Here is a 12,352-nt window from a genome sequence, read left to right as displayed (position 1 = left end):
GTATAAATATTGACTACACATGTGGCAGATTTGCACAGATCTGAGTCAAAAGTCATGGTTGTGATGTTTCAAATGAGCAGTTTAGTATTTCCTGTCCGTGTCTCCACACAACGCCCAGCGAGGCAAACCATCATCTCCCATGCTCTTTTAATTCACCAAAGCCAAATATCCCAGCATTGAAGATAATCACAATAAATAAAGCTAAGACATAGGAATAGTTTGATCCTACAGAACTTTGTATCAGCATGAAGGCCAGAATAGAATGCCATTACTAGAAATGATACAATGTGACCAGTAAAACAACCGTGCCTATCCTCTGTAATATTTTACCTAATTTCTATACCTGGTTTTCTATTACTATTAGCATTCCCATTATTACTAGCTCATTCTTATTGAAAAACAGCTCACCAATGATTTACAAATCCAAAACTGACTTTCCTGGTTAATCTTCAGCATGCAGTAATTCATGCATCCTATTGGCTACTAATAGATCAAAGATTCAAAAACTCAAATAAATACAATACAATGATGATTTCTCTAACTTGAGAGCAAAATAAAGTTACAATGTTGCCTCTCTCAAACAAGTGACAGCAGTCCCCTGTTAACTAGCACCAGGCAGGAACGCCAGCAGTAAAGGCCTCCTGGAACCTCCACTTGCTACTGTTGACCATCAAAAGCTGGGGAGGTCAGATTCTTCTTTCTCCTGGATTAGGAAGACAACTATTCTGCCTTATAATCTTAATATAAGAAAGCCCAAACTCCATAATGATGTTCACTAGAATCACCTCTTTCAGTAACGGGCATGTAAATTTTAAGTCTTCCAGGAACATATTTTTCTTCAAAATGAAAAGATAGCCAAGCATGAATTTGTACTTTTAGTAGGTTTCTCTGTTATGATATTCTCTTCTTGTTGCATTTGTATAAGCATATATATGCTGCTGAGTTTGGGTAATTTAAAGTATTTTCTGAGTGCCTTCATATCATTTAGTAATGTAGTCATTATTGAGAAGATCTTAGTAAAATTTCATTTGATCAACTCCTTTTACTTTCTTTGGATTGGGGTGCCTAACGGCCTACAAATATCCCATATATTCTACTCCCTGAAAGAGAGAAATGCAAATGTATCTGAAACTGGACAGAAACAAAGCAAAAGTCAGAGCAAAGTCACAGAGTTTTGTACTACAGGCAGCAGCCTAGATCTGACATCTTTAGACTAGGTAACTTTGCAGCCATTTCAGGGGTGTAATTACCAGTTAGAGGTCCGAGGAAAGAGCGCACGGTCACGAATGATATCACACGTTCAAATGCTGGGTGGAAGACCACGGAATTAACACTGATGACTCTGGTTGTTTGCCCCAAGTGCTGGGTCAGATCCTGCTGCACCTTAGTCAGCCCCACCTCCACAGAGCCAAGAATGGTTGAGGATTTTTGATTGACACTCCAGTGAGGCTGTGGGGCTCCTAAACCACAGTAAACTCTGCAGCCAGTGTTTGCAGACCTCTCTAGCTTGAAAAGGAGCTGCTCTTTGCTCTGGTTCTTTCCTTTAAAGAAAGAAACAATTACTCTGTGACGTTTAAAAGAACACAGAAGCAGTTCCCTCTCCAGGGATATTCCTACTGCCTTTCTCAAAGCAATTCCCTTGTCTCTTCCATCCTGCGTCTTAGCACATTACAGTCCTCCTAGGTGCCATATCACATGTACCCTGGTCTTTGAGATAAGAAAGCATTGACAAATATTATGGTTTGTGGAAAGCTGGAGATGACACCAACAACAGGCAGGCTTACGATTGCTACGATGCTCCTGTGTGCATTGGAGAAATAAGAGAGCAATCGTTGATGAGTATTGTATGTGCAATGTGCAATGATAACAATCAGGTAAGTCAGAACAAAAATGAAGAAATCCCAAAGAAAAATAAGGCCATTGTGGTGTATGCTAGATGAAATCAATGATTGGGAATTAAAAATCATAAATTTTGATCAATTTATATGATTTATTGCATGTGCATCCTCATATACTCTCATACAGAGTAGATATTTATCATGTAGCCACTAAAAAGCTTAGAAGTCTGCCACTAGGTATGATCCCTAATGTGAGTCCTTCCCAAAAGCCTTTTGAATACTTCATATAAACTGATATGCTGATGTGTTAGCCACTTTGAATTTATTTTCTTGAAGTAGGCAGTTATGTTAGTTGACAACGCTCATCCTAGAACTGGTTTTCAGGTATTTGATAGAAGTCCCATGTTAATTATCTTTATTTCCTCTAAACTGAAGAGTGGCATAATCAAAATGAACACAGAGGTTTTAATTAGTGAAATTGATAATATTCATGAGTTGCCTATAAATATTACTGGCCAACTCCCTACCTTTAAGCAAGAGGGCTAAAAGAAAAATTCTGCCAAGTACAGTTGTCTGAAGCACAGTTCAGAAACGGTCGGGTGTTTGGTTGTTGATTTTAGAGCATTCTTAGCTGTCTATGGATGATCAACTGGATTCTACAGTGAGCAAATTAAAATATGCATCTTTGATGAGTTGTTACTAACTGGCCAGTACTTACCAAGGAAACAGTATATGTCCATACTGGCCTCATTAGCTTAAAAACACTTATTTCAAGGAACGCACATTACAGAAATGTAACTTGTGCACGGAAGAAAATTCCACGTGAAAATCTATGGGTAGAAGATCCACAGGAAGTCCACATTTGTTCAGAAATAGACTGCTGTGATTCATATATTCAAGGACCTTTGGCCTGCTTCTCTTTCCTTCATGACCTTCATGCATTACAGAAATTGGAAAACAATTTTCTGCATCATCTATTCCCCATTACTTAACATATGAGGCTGCAGACACCCAGAGAGTGAGAAACGTGTGTTCTAAATCATCCTGATGATGATTTTTAAACCCTCTACTAGAATGTTAATTTTCCTTCCTTAATTTTTATTTTCTTCACTTGTCACCTCTTTCATATATCTTCTCATGGATTTTATCCTGGTATTTTATAAAATAATTGCTTTAACTTTTTAAAAAATTTATTCATTTTCTTTGAAAGGCAGAGAGACAGAAAGAGATAAACAGATTTAGACAGTTTTACTTTCTAGTGGTTCATTCATTCCCTAAGTACCCACAACAGCCAGGGCTGGGTCAGGGTAAATCCAACAGCTGGTCTTCCATGTGAGTGACAGGGACCCATGTACTTGAGCCATAAACTGCTACCTCCCAGGGTGTGCATTAGCAGGAAGCTGGAATCTGAAGGAGCTGGAACTAGAACCCAAGCCCTTTCATATTGGATATGAGAATCCCAAATCGTACCTTTTTTTAAAGATTTATTTATTTCAAAGTCAGAGTTGCAGAGAGAGAGAGAGAGAGAGAGAGAGAGAGAGAGAAAGGAGAGGATCTTCCATCTGTTGGTTCACTCACCAAATGGCTACAATGGCCAGAATTAAGCCTGCCCAAAGCCAGGAGCCAAGAGTTTTACCTGGGTCTCCCACCTGGATGACAGGGGCCAAAGTACTTGGGCAATCATCCACTGCTTTTCCAGGCACATTAGGGGAGAGCTGGATCAGAGACAGAGCAGCCAGGACTTGAACCAGTGTCCATATGGGATGCTGGGGTGGCAGGCAGCAGCTTAACTCACTATGCAACAAGGCCAGCCCTCTGAAAGGCATCTTAACCGCTGCACCAAGCACCTGTTCCTTAAAAACTTTTTAAATATAATTTTATGGGAACAGAAGAGAGAGACAGAGATGGCAGATAGATGTTTTCATTTTTTAAAATATTATTTGTCTTTGTTCTACTTGAGCAGTGTGATTCAAGTTAATCTTAAGCTCCTGGATAACTGGAATCATAAGGACCTGTTTTTGATTGCCATGCACTGTGAGTAGCATTCTGTTACTAGTGTGCAGTTGATTTTTTAAAACTATTCTGGGTCAGAGTTCTTTGTAATTTTTAATTTTATTTCAAGTCTTTAAAATTTAATTATATAAATGGTTATGAAATGTAAAAATTAAAATTTTCTATTTCTTATCTATCCTGTGGGGCAACTAGAAAATTACAGGAGAGGGTCAGATTTGATGCTCAGCACTTCCATGTGTGATTATTTAAATCTCAAAATAATCCTACAAATTAAGTTACATTAGCCACATTTTTACATAGGTGGTTACTGAAACAGGAAAAAGCATACTAGATAAATGGAAACATATCCAAAATTAGGATGAAATAGGTGACCTTGAGGTTATCAGTCTAGACAATAAGTATTACCAAGCATTCATAGGAAAAATAAGGACTAAAAAAACAAGCTTAACATTTTTTCCCTTATCTAAAACTTTAACATTTGCCAACATATGTCTCTCCAAAATGTCCATAGTAGTATCACAGCAGATTAAGTCACCACTGATGACACTGGCATCCCATATCACAGCACTGATTCTAGTCCCAACTGCTCGGCTTCTGGCCCGGGTTCCTGCAATGTGACTGAGAAGCAGTGGCTGATAGCCCAAGTACTTGGACCCCTTCCACCCATGCAGGAAACCCAGATGGAGCTCCTGGCCCCTGGCTTCTGCCTGGCCCAGACTTGGTTGGTGTTATCACTTGTGGGAGTAAACTAGTGGATGAAAGCTCTCTCTATCCCTCTGTCTTTGCCTCTCATTTTGTGATTCTTTCAATTTAATAAATAAATATAGCTTAAAAAGTTTCTCAATAGAACCATTTTCCTTTGCTACTTTGATGTTTTAGAATTATTTTCTTTGTTTTCATAACATAGATTATAATCAAAACAAAACTTATTTACATAGACATTTAGTTTAATAAATCAGTCCCTTAACTTGAGATACTTGTAAAATAAGTAAATAAAAACCCTTGTGAAAATAAGTAAACAAAAACCCTTGCTTAATAGAAATGCATATATACATATATATGCTAAAATAGCACAATAGGTGCTACAGTGGGAGATTCATGGCAGGAGCTACCCAGAGGGACCCTTGAAAAGAACTGTTGGGCTCCATGGAGGAGATGAGGTTCCAGGTCTTCTGTCAAACGCAAGTCAGAGATCAACATAGGCATTGTCCTATGCAGAGGAAGACAAAGGCAGAAGAGACTGCCCCATCTATAGAAAGATCTAGTAATTTCTACAATAGGCCAGAAGCTCTGAGGAAGCAAACATTGCATTGCGACTTCAGAAGTGAAAATCATTTCAAATTAATCGAGTACCAGCTATGTACAAATACTGTTAGAAAAAAAAAGTTTTCACATTAGAATTTGAAAGCAATTACTTTTAATCTGCTAAAAGTTCTAATTGTACTTGTATAAAGAAGACAAACAGGAACTAAATGTTTTTGCTCCAGGGAGCTGGCTTGGCATGGCCAAGTCATTGTGTGTGGCACTAACATTCCATATCAGAGCGACAATTCCAGTCCCGGCTGCTTTGCTTCCAATCCGGTTCCTTGCTAATGAACCTGAGGAGGAAGCAGAAGATGGCCCAGATGCCTGGGCCTCTGCCATCCATGTGGGAGATCCAGAGGGAGTTTTGGCTCATGGCTTTGGCTTGGTTCAGACCTAATCATCGGGTTCATGTTTCTCTATCTGTCTTTCCCTCTTATCTCTGTCATTCTGCCTTTCAAATACGCACTTAAAAATATTTTGCTTCAAAGAACCATAGTTTTGCCTGGTGCCAAAAAGAAGAGAATGACTTCAATCATCTTTTAAAGGCATCTCTATTTTGCCATTTGGTGGTTTTCAAGTTGAAGAAAGCCCCATTTAATTTTAGAAAATGAGGACAAATATGCTGACTTACTATTTTAAAAAAGAGCAAATGTAATAACAAAATAATGATACAAAATTAAGGGTTAGTGTATAACTTTGGGAATATGTTAGTAATTTTTAAATTTAAAACCAGGTAGCCTAGCGGCGCCGGCACACCGGGTTCTAGTCCCGGTCGGGGCGCCGGATTCTGTCCCGGTGCCCCTCTTCCAGGCCAGCCCTCTGCTGTGGCCAGGGAGTGCAGTGGAGGATGGCCCAGGTGCTTGGGCCCTGCACCCCATGGGAGACCAGGAAAAGCACCTGGCTCCTGGCTCCTGCCATCGGATCAGCGCGGTGCGCCGGCCGCAGCGCGCCAGCCGCGGCGGCCATTGGAGGGTGAACCAACGGCAAAGGAAGACCTTTCTCTCTGTCTCTCTCTCTCACTGTCCACTCTGCCTGTCAAAAAAAAAAAAAAAAAAAAAAAAAAAAAAAAAAAAAAATTTAAAACCAGGTAGACTACAAGCATTAAAATTAAGGTCTTTATGACAGTTATAGATTTTTGCTGTTTTGCTAAGTAATATAAATTTTAGTGTGATCTTAGTGTATTCCTCTGTCTCTTATTGTGGATAAGAGCCTGTCATGTTTTTTTAACTTTTATTTAATGAATATAAATTTCCAAAGTACAGCTTATAGATTACAATGGCTTCTCTCCCCCCCATAACTTCCCTCCCACCCGCAACCCTCCCCTTTCCCGCTCCCTCTCCCCTTCCATTCACATCAAGATTCATTTTCAATTCTCTTTATATACAGAAGATCAGTTTAGCATACATTAAGTAAAGATTTCAACAGTTTGCTCCCACACAGAAACACAAAGTGAAAAATACTGTTTGAGTACTAGTTATAGCATTAAATCACAATGTACAGCACATTAAGGACAGAGATCCTACATGAGGAGTAAGTGCACAGTGGCTCCTGTTGTTGACTTAACAAATTGACACTCTTGTTTATGGCACCAGTAATCACCCTAGGCTCTTGTCATGAGCTGCCAAGGCTACGGAAGCCCCCTGAGTTCACCGACTCTGATCATATTTAGACAAGGTCATAGTCAAAGTGGAAGTTCTCTCCTCCCTTCAGAGAAAGGTACCTCCTTCTTTGATGACCCATTCTTTCCACTGGGATCTCACTCACAGGGATCTTTCATTTAGGTTTTTTTTTTTTTTTTTTTTTTTTTTTTTTTTTTTTTGCCAGAGTGTCTTGGCTTTCCATGCCTGAAATACTCTCATGGGCATGCCTTAAGGGCTGATTCTGAGGCCAGAGTGCTGTTTAGGACATCTGCCATTCTATGAGTCTGCTGTGTATCTCGCTTCCCTTGTCGGATCGTTCTCTCCCTTTTTTAATCGATCGGTTAGTATTTGCAGACACTAGTCTTGTTTATGTGATCCCTTTGACTCTTAGTCCTATCATTATGATCAACTCTGAACAGAAATTGATCACTTGGACTAGTGAGATGGCATTGGTACATGCCACCTTGATGGGATTGAATTGGAATCCCCTGGTATGTTTCTAACTCTACCGTTTGGGGCAAGTCAGCTTGAGCATGTCCCAAATTGTACATCTCTTCCCTCTCTTATTCCCACTCTTATATTTAATAGTGATCACTTTTCAGTTAAGTTTCAACACTTAAAAATAACTGTGTATTGATTACAGAATTCAACCAAAAGTATTAAGTAGAACAAACAAAAAAATACTAAGAGGGATAACGTTTTAAGTTGTTCATCAACAAGAGAGCCTGTCATTTTAATCTTGTGATGATAAAGTAAACTGAAAGGACGTTATTGAAACAACTAAAAGAAAAATAAGAAAGGAAAGAGAGGGTTGAAGCCAAGGAGAGAGGGAGGGAAGGTGGAAAGTATGATTACATTCTTCAAACTGTATATTTGAAATACATGAACTCTGTTCCATTTATATAATAAAAACAAGAGCTTATCATTTTACTGTAATTATTAGAAAAAGCAAACACTTATATTTAGGGCTATGCAAACAAGAAACCTGAGGCTTGTATAACAATTTACTATAAAATAAAAACAGAAGTAGTGCATATTTATTCAAAGAAATTAAATTCAGGGGTGAATCGTATTTTTCCAATTGGAAAGCAGAGACAGGAAGTCATTTTAAAATAAAAGGTTCTTTGTTCTTATTCCTAAACTACTGATACCTTTTTAGATGTCCAGGTTTTCTCCTCATCCCCCTTCCTGTTACTTGAGACATCTTGAGGCCTCCCAGATCTCTCCTTTGGAAATCCAAGCTCCTGGCGCCACATAAACCTAGTGCTGCCTGTTCAGGCTCTCCTGGCCTGCCCAATGCAGAGGTCAGTTGGAGGCCAGCACACTGTCCCAGCGCATGGCCCTCTCTCTGCCCTGGGCTGGCTCCGTTCTCTATTGCTCAACTGGCTTAGGCAATAAGAAGGGCAGCCTTGCTCTGTCCTATTAGGGAGGTAACATCAATGTCCCTGGGACAGAGACCAGGCTCCTTTTACCTTGAACTTGCATGAGCTTCAGTTGAAACTCATGAATACCTCTTTAGATATGAGCAACTTCCAGAAATGAGGTAACTGGGAAAGTATTTACATGTAATAGCGAATTCCACCTCGACCGTATCTGGACCCCTCCATTCTCCTTCCCTCTTTGGGCTGCTTCCGGTGAGGACTTAAAAGCACACGGTGCATGTCTCTAGAATAGGACTAGCGGGCAGGCAACACAGCCTTGTGTGTTGACTGACTTTTCAAAGAGTAACATTACTATTTTTATTCCTTGTTAAATATATTCATGTGAAATCATCTTCTAAGAAGCACATTTGTTGAAAAAAAAATCTACATTGTGTCCCATGATACTGCTGACTGAGAGCAAGTGCACTGAACACGGACTACACAGGGCTTGAAAAATGTCATAGGAATCCTCTCAATGAATCTGAGTGACCCTTCGAGGTATCATTGTTTTTTCAGCATTACAGATGGCAAGAGGGATGCTGGGAGAGGTTAGTAATTTGCTCAAGGTTTAACAATACTGAGCCAAGTTAAGCTTGGCTGCTACATTTGGACCCTTCCTTCTTGACTGCTATTAGAGCCTGCTACTGTTGCTAACCTTACAAAAGGCATAAAAATATTATAAAAACTACAAAATCCAGGGCAGGCACTGTGGCATATGAGGTTAAGTCTCCACCTGCAGCACTAGCATCCCATATGAGTGCTGGTTCAAGTCCCAGCTGTCTACTTCTGATCCAGCTCCATGCTAATGGTCTGGGAAAGCAGGGAAGATGGCCCAAGTGCTTGGGACCCTGCATCAAAGTGGAAGACCTGGAAGAAGCTCCTGGCTCCTGGCTGTCCAGCCACCTGGGGAGTGAACCAGCAGATAGAAGACCTCTCTTTGTCTGTAACTCTGCTTCTCAAATAAATAAACCTTTAAAAATTATAAAATCCCTCTTACTTATGAGAGAATAAGGATCATATGTGACATAAAACTGTAACCACATGTACATAAGAGAAAATTCCATCCAAATCTTGGTCATTTTTTCAACTAGTTTATACATGGCTAAGATTTTGCACTCGAATGCATTCCTGGTCTTGCCTTTGTCCAATGACAGGGCCTCGGAAGATAGTAGGTAGCAGTGGCAGTTCAAGAAGGGTTTCTGCCACCCATGTAGGAGACTTGGATTGTATTCCCAGCTCCCATTTTTGGCTTCCCTGCCCATTGAAAGTACATGTGGAGTAAACCAGTCAATGGGAACAGTCTCTCTCTTCTCTCTGAGAGAGAATAAATAAATAAATAAATAAATACAAACAAACTGAAATAGAACCAAATACCATCAGTCATTTAACGAAAACCTGACATATAAGAAAAAAAATTAAAAACAACGAATTGACAAAGGTCACTACGAGACAGGGGACTCTAAGAAAATGTTATGATTGATGCCATCGGACAACTAAGACATTACATGATGAAGCTAGTGAAACAGAACATCACAAAGCCCCACAAGGAAAAGCAAAAGGGGTGATAATCTGGGAAATTTATACAACGGCTGTGAATATAATAGAGCACAACAGTAGGAATGTTGAAGTGACTTTGGAATAGAGAAAATCCAGTGGGATTTCCATGGAAAACAAAACAAAACCATCAACAAAATAAAAAAAAGTGGGATAGAAGGCAGTATTTTCCTAAATTGAAGGATCTAAGTTTCCAGAGTGGGAGAAGCCATCCAGCATCAGTACAATGGATTCAAAGGGCCACACATCATGGCCTGCCCACCTGCCTGTCTTCAGAACACTAAAGAGTATAGAGAATAAACAGAAAGTCAGCAAAGCCTCTGGTGGGTGGACTTGAGAGCAGGCCCACATACAAATCAGAAAGAAATTATGCTTCAACACAATACTTGGAATTTCAAGTGAAATGAGCAATCTCTTTAGTAAACTGAAGGAAATCAATTTCCAACTGTTAGTCTACATGCAAGTTTTCAAGAATATATTTTAATATATGCACTACCCCAGAATAAAAATTCCACCAAAAAGAGAAGTCAGAAGAAAGAGGACTGAGGAAATAGCCCATCTGTCAATGTAGAGACAAAGAGAATTTCTACAAAAAGATGGAAAGGAAGTCTCAGGGTGAGAATTATGCAACAGGCCAGGGTAGGAAGGGAGGGAGCAGAAATCAATCAGGAGTGCAGGAGATTTAAGGAAATGATTATTGTAACCAGGAGAAAAATAAGTGTCCCAGGAAGAAAGTCATCATTATGTAATTCCTGGCTCAGTAAGGAAGAAAATTCATAATAATTATGAAAACAATCCAAAGTATTAAAAAAGGAACTATACCAATGGGACTGGTACAACAGAAGTATGTTTGTGGAGGTGGTGGATGACTATGGAATGGTATTGCATGTGGTAATATAAAAGCTAATCTTTTCTACACGAGGAAATCAAAGATTAATGTTGAAAGTAATTTTGTTTTAAAAGAATCAAAGAATAGCATTGTATCTGGAAATAGTTCAAAGCATTTTCTTCTAGAAAGAGGTGTGGAGAAAGAGTTGGCAAAAAGAGAGCAATTGTCTCTCCCTCTTTTTGTAATACTCTCCCCTTTTCCAATAATAAACATTCATTAGATAATCAAATATATTTAAAAAAAATTATATATGAACCGAATTGTGGTTAATAAATGCTCATCAGTCCTTTACTTTGTTTTCCACATTATGTTTCCTACCTTCATCCTAGTAGCTTTTCTACATCTTCTTTATTCTTTTAAGAATTTGCTGGGAAACATGACTTCAAGACACCATTTTATTTCCTACTTCACTGAAGAGTCAGTCCATCTAATGCATAGTCTCAATGTCTTTACAAAACTCTTCCTGAAAACGAGCTCTGCCTTCCTTGTTGAGATTCTCTTTGTAAAGAATGCTTCCCTGTTCTGTCGGAGGCCAATGCCTTCCACTGTAAGCTTTCTGTGTACATGATTGGTTTGGGCTCCTCCTGAAGTTAGACCATAGATAATGTTGCCTATCATTGATCAAGCATTACTGGTCCAGGATGAACACTGGATGCAAACTGGGCCAATCCTATCTCAAACTAGTATTAGTGATATGTTTCTTTTCCGACAGGAAGACAAGAATGGAGAGTTATGTGGTGATTAGGAATCCAGGACATAGGCCAGGCAGTCTGTAGAGAAGACTGGATTTCCTCATCTAATACATTTCACTTTTAATACCTTTTCCAAAGAGGGAAATTGATTATGTTAGGTCACAAAGTATTAGTGAGAGTTTAGCTCCTTTTTAGAATATTAAGGATATTTAAAATGCCCAGAAATGTTTTAGAATGATCATTTCCAAGCAGTATCAAATTAAATGCTTGACAAATGAGTGTTCTAAATTAAGCAGCTCATTTCACCTTAGACACAAACACACACAAATATTGCCCTCTATGAAGTATAGTTATATAGGAGTCATCTGGATAAAACGGAGCTATCCTGTATTCTTTTTATGACTATGATGTTCAGCACTCCTTTGTCAGAGTTGTAGAGGGCGGAGGGGAGGGATCTTCCATCTGCTGCTCACTCCCTAAATGGCCTCAGTGGCCAGGGCTGGGCCAGGCTGAAGTCAGGAGCTTCATCCAGGTCTCCTGCATGTGTGACAAGGCCCAAGTACTTTGTTCGCCTTCTCTTTTTTCCCAGGCCAGCAGCAGGGAGCTGTATTCTAGTCCTGGTCGGGGCGCCGGATTCTGTCCCGGTTGCCCCTCTTCCAGGCCAGCTCTCTGCTGTGGCCCGGGAGTGCAGTGGAGGATGGCCCAAGTGCTTGGGCCCTGTACCCCATGGGAGACCAGGAGAAGCACCTGGCTCCTGGCTTCGGATGGGCGCAGCGCACTGGCCGCAGTGGCCATTGGGGGGTGAACCAATGGTAAAGGAAGACCTTTCTCTCTGTCTCTCTCTCTCACTGTCCACTCTGCCTGTCAAAAAAAAAAAAAAAAAAAAAAAAAAGAAAGAAAGAAAAAGAAAGCAGAGCATCTGGGACATGAACCAGTGCCCAAATAGGATGCCAGCATCGAGGTGGCAGCTTTATCTACTACACCTTTATAGCATATGTAT

The 12,352-nt window shown here is 39.8% G+C and overlaps 1 protein-coding gene across 15 annotated transcripts in view; it reads right to left on the bottom strand.

The window, feature by feature from the left end:
- The window catches only part of CD36 (CD36 molecule (CD36 blood group)), a 233,588-nt gene that overhangs the window by 57,623 nt on the left and 163,613 nt on the right, over window positions 1–12,352 (bottom strand). For 2 of the 15 annotated variants that reach the window (XM_070071237.2, XM_008258296.5), the window contains exon 1: window positions 7,948–8,094. The exons of 12 other annotated variants lie outside the window; for them this stretch is intronic. The gene's annotated coding sequence lies outside the window, so the exon portion shown is untranslated. Of the gene's footprint in view, window positions 1–1,250; window positions 1,515–7,947; window positions 8,095–12,352 lie in introns of those variants that run through there. One more of the 15 variants, XM_008258298.5, reaches the window with a different exon arrangement.

The sequence above is a fragment of the Oryctolagus cuniculus genome, chromosome 3, assembly GCF_051225735.1.
Source record: "Oryctolagus cuniculus isolate XC-2025 breed Fujian yellow rabbit chromosome 3, ASM5122573v1, whole genome shotgun sequence".
NCBI classification, from domain to species: Eukaryota; Metazoa; Chordata; class Mammalia; order Lagomorpha; family Leporidae; genus Oryctolagus; species Oryctolagus cuniculus.
This window is presented reverse-complemented; position numbering and strand designations above follow the sequence as displayed.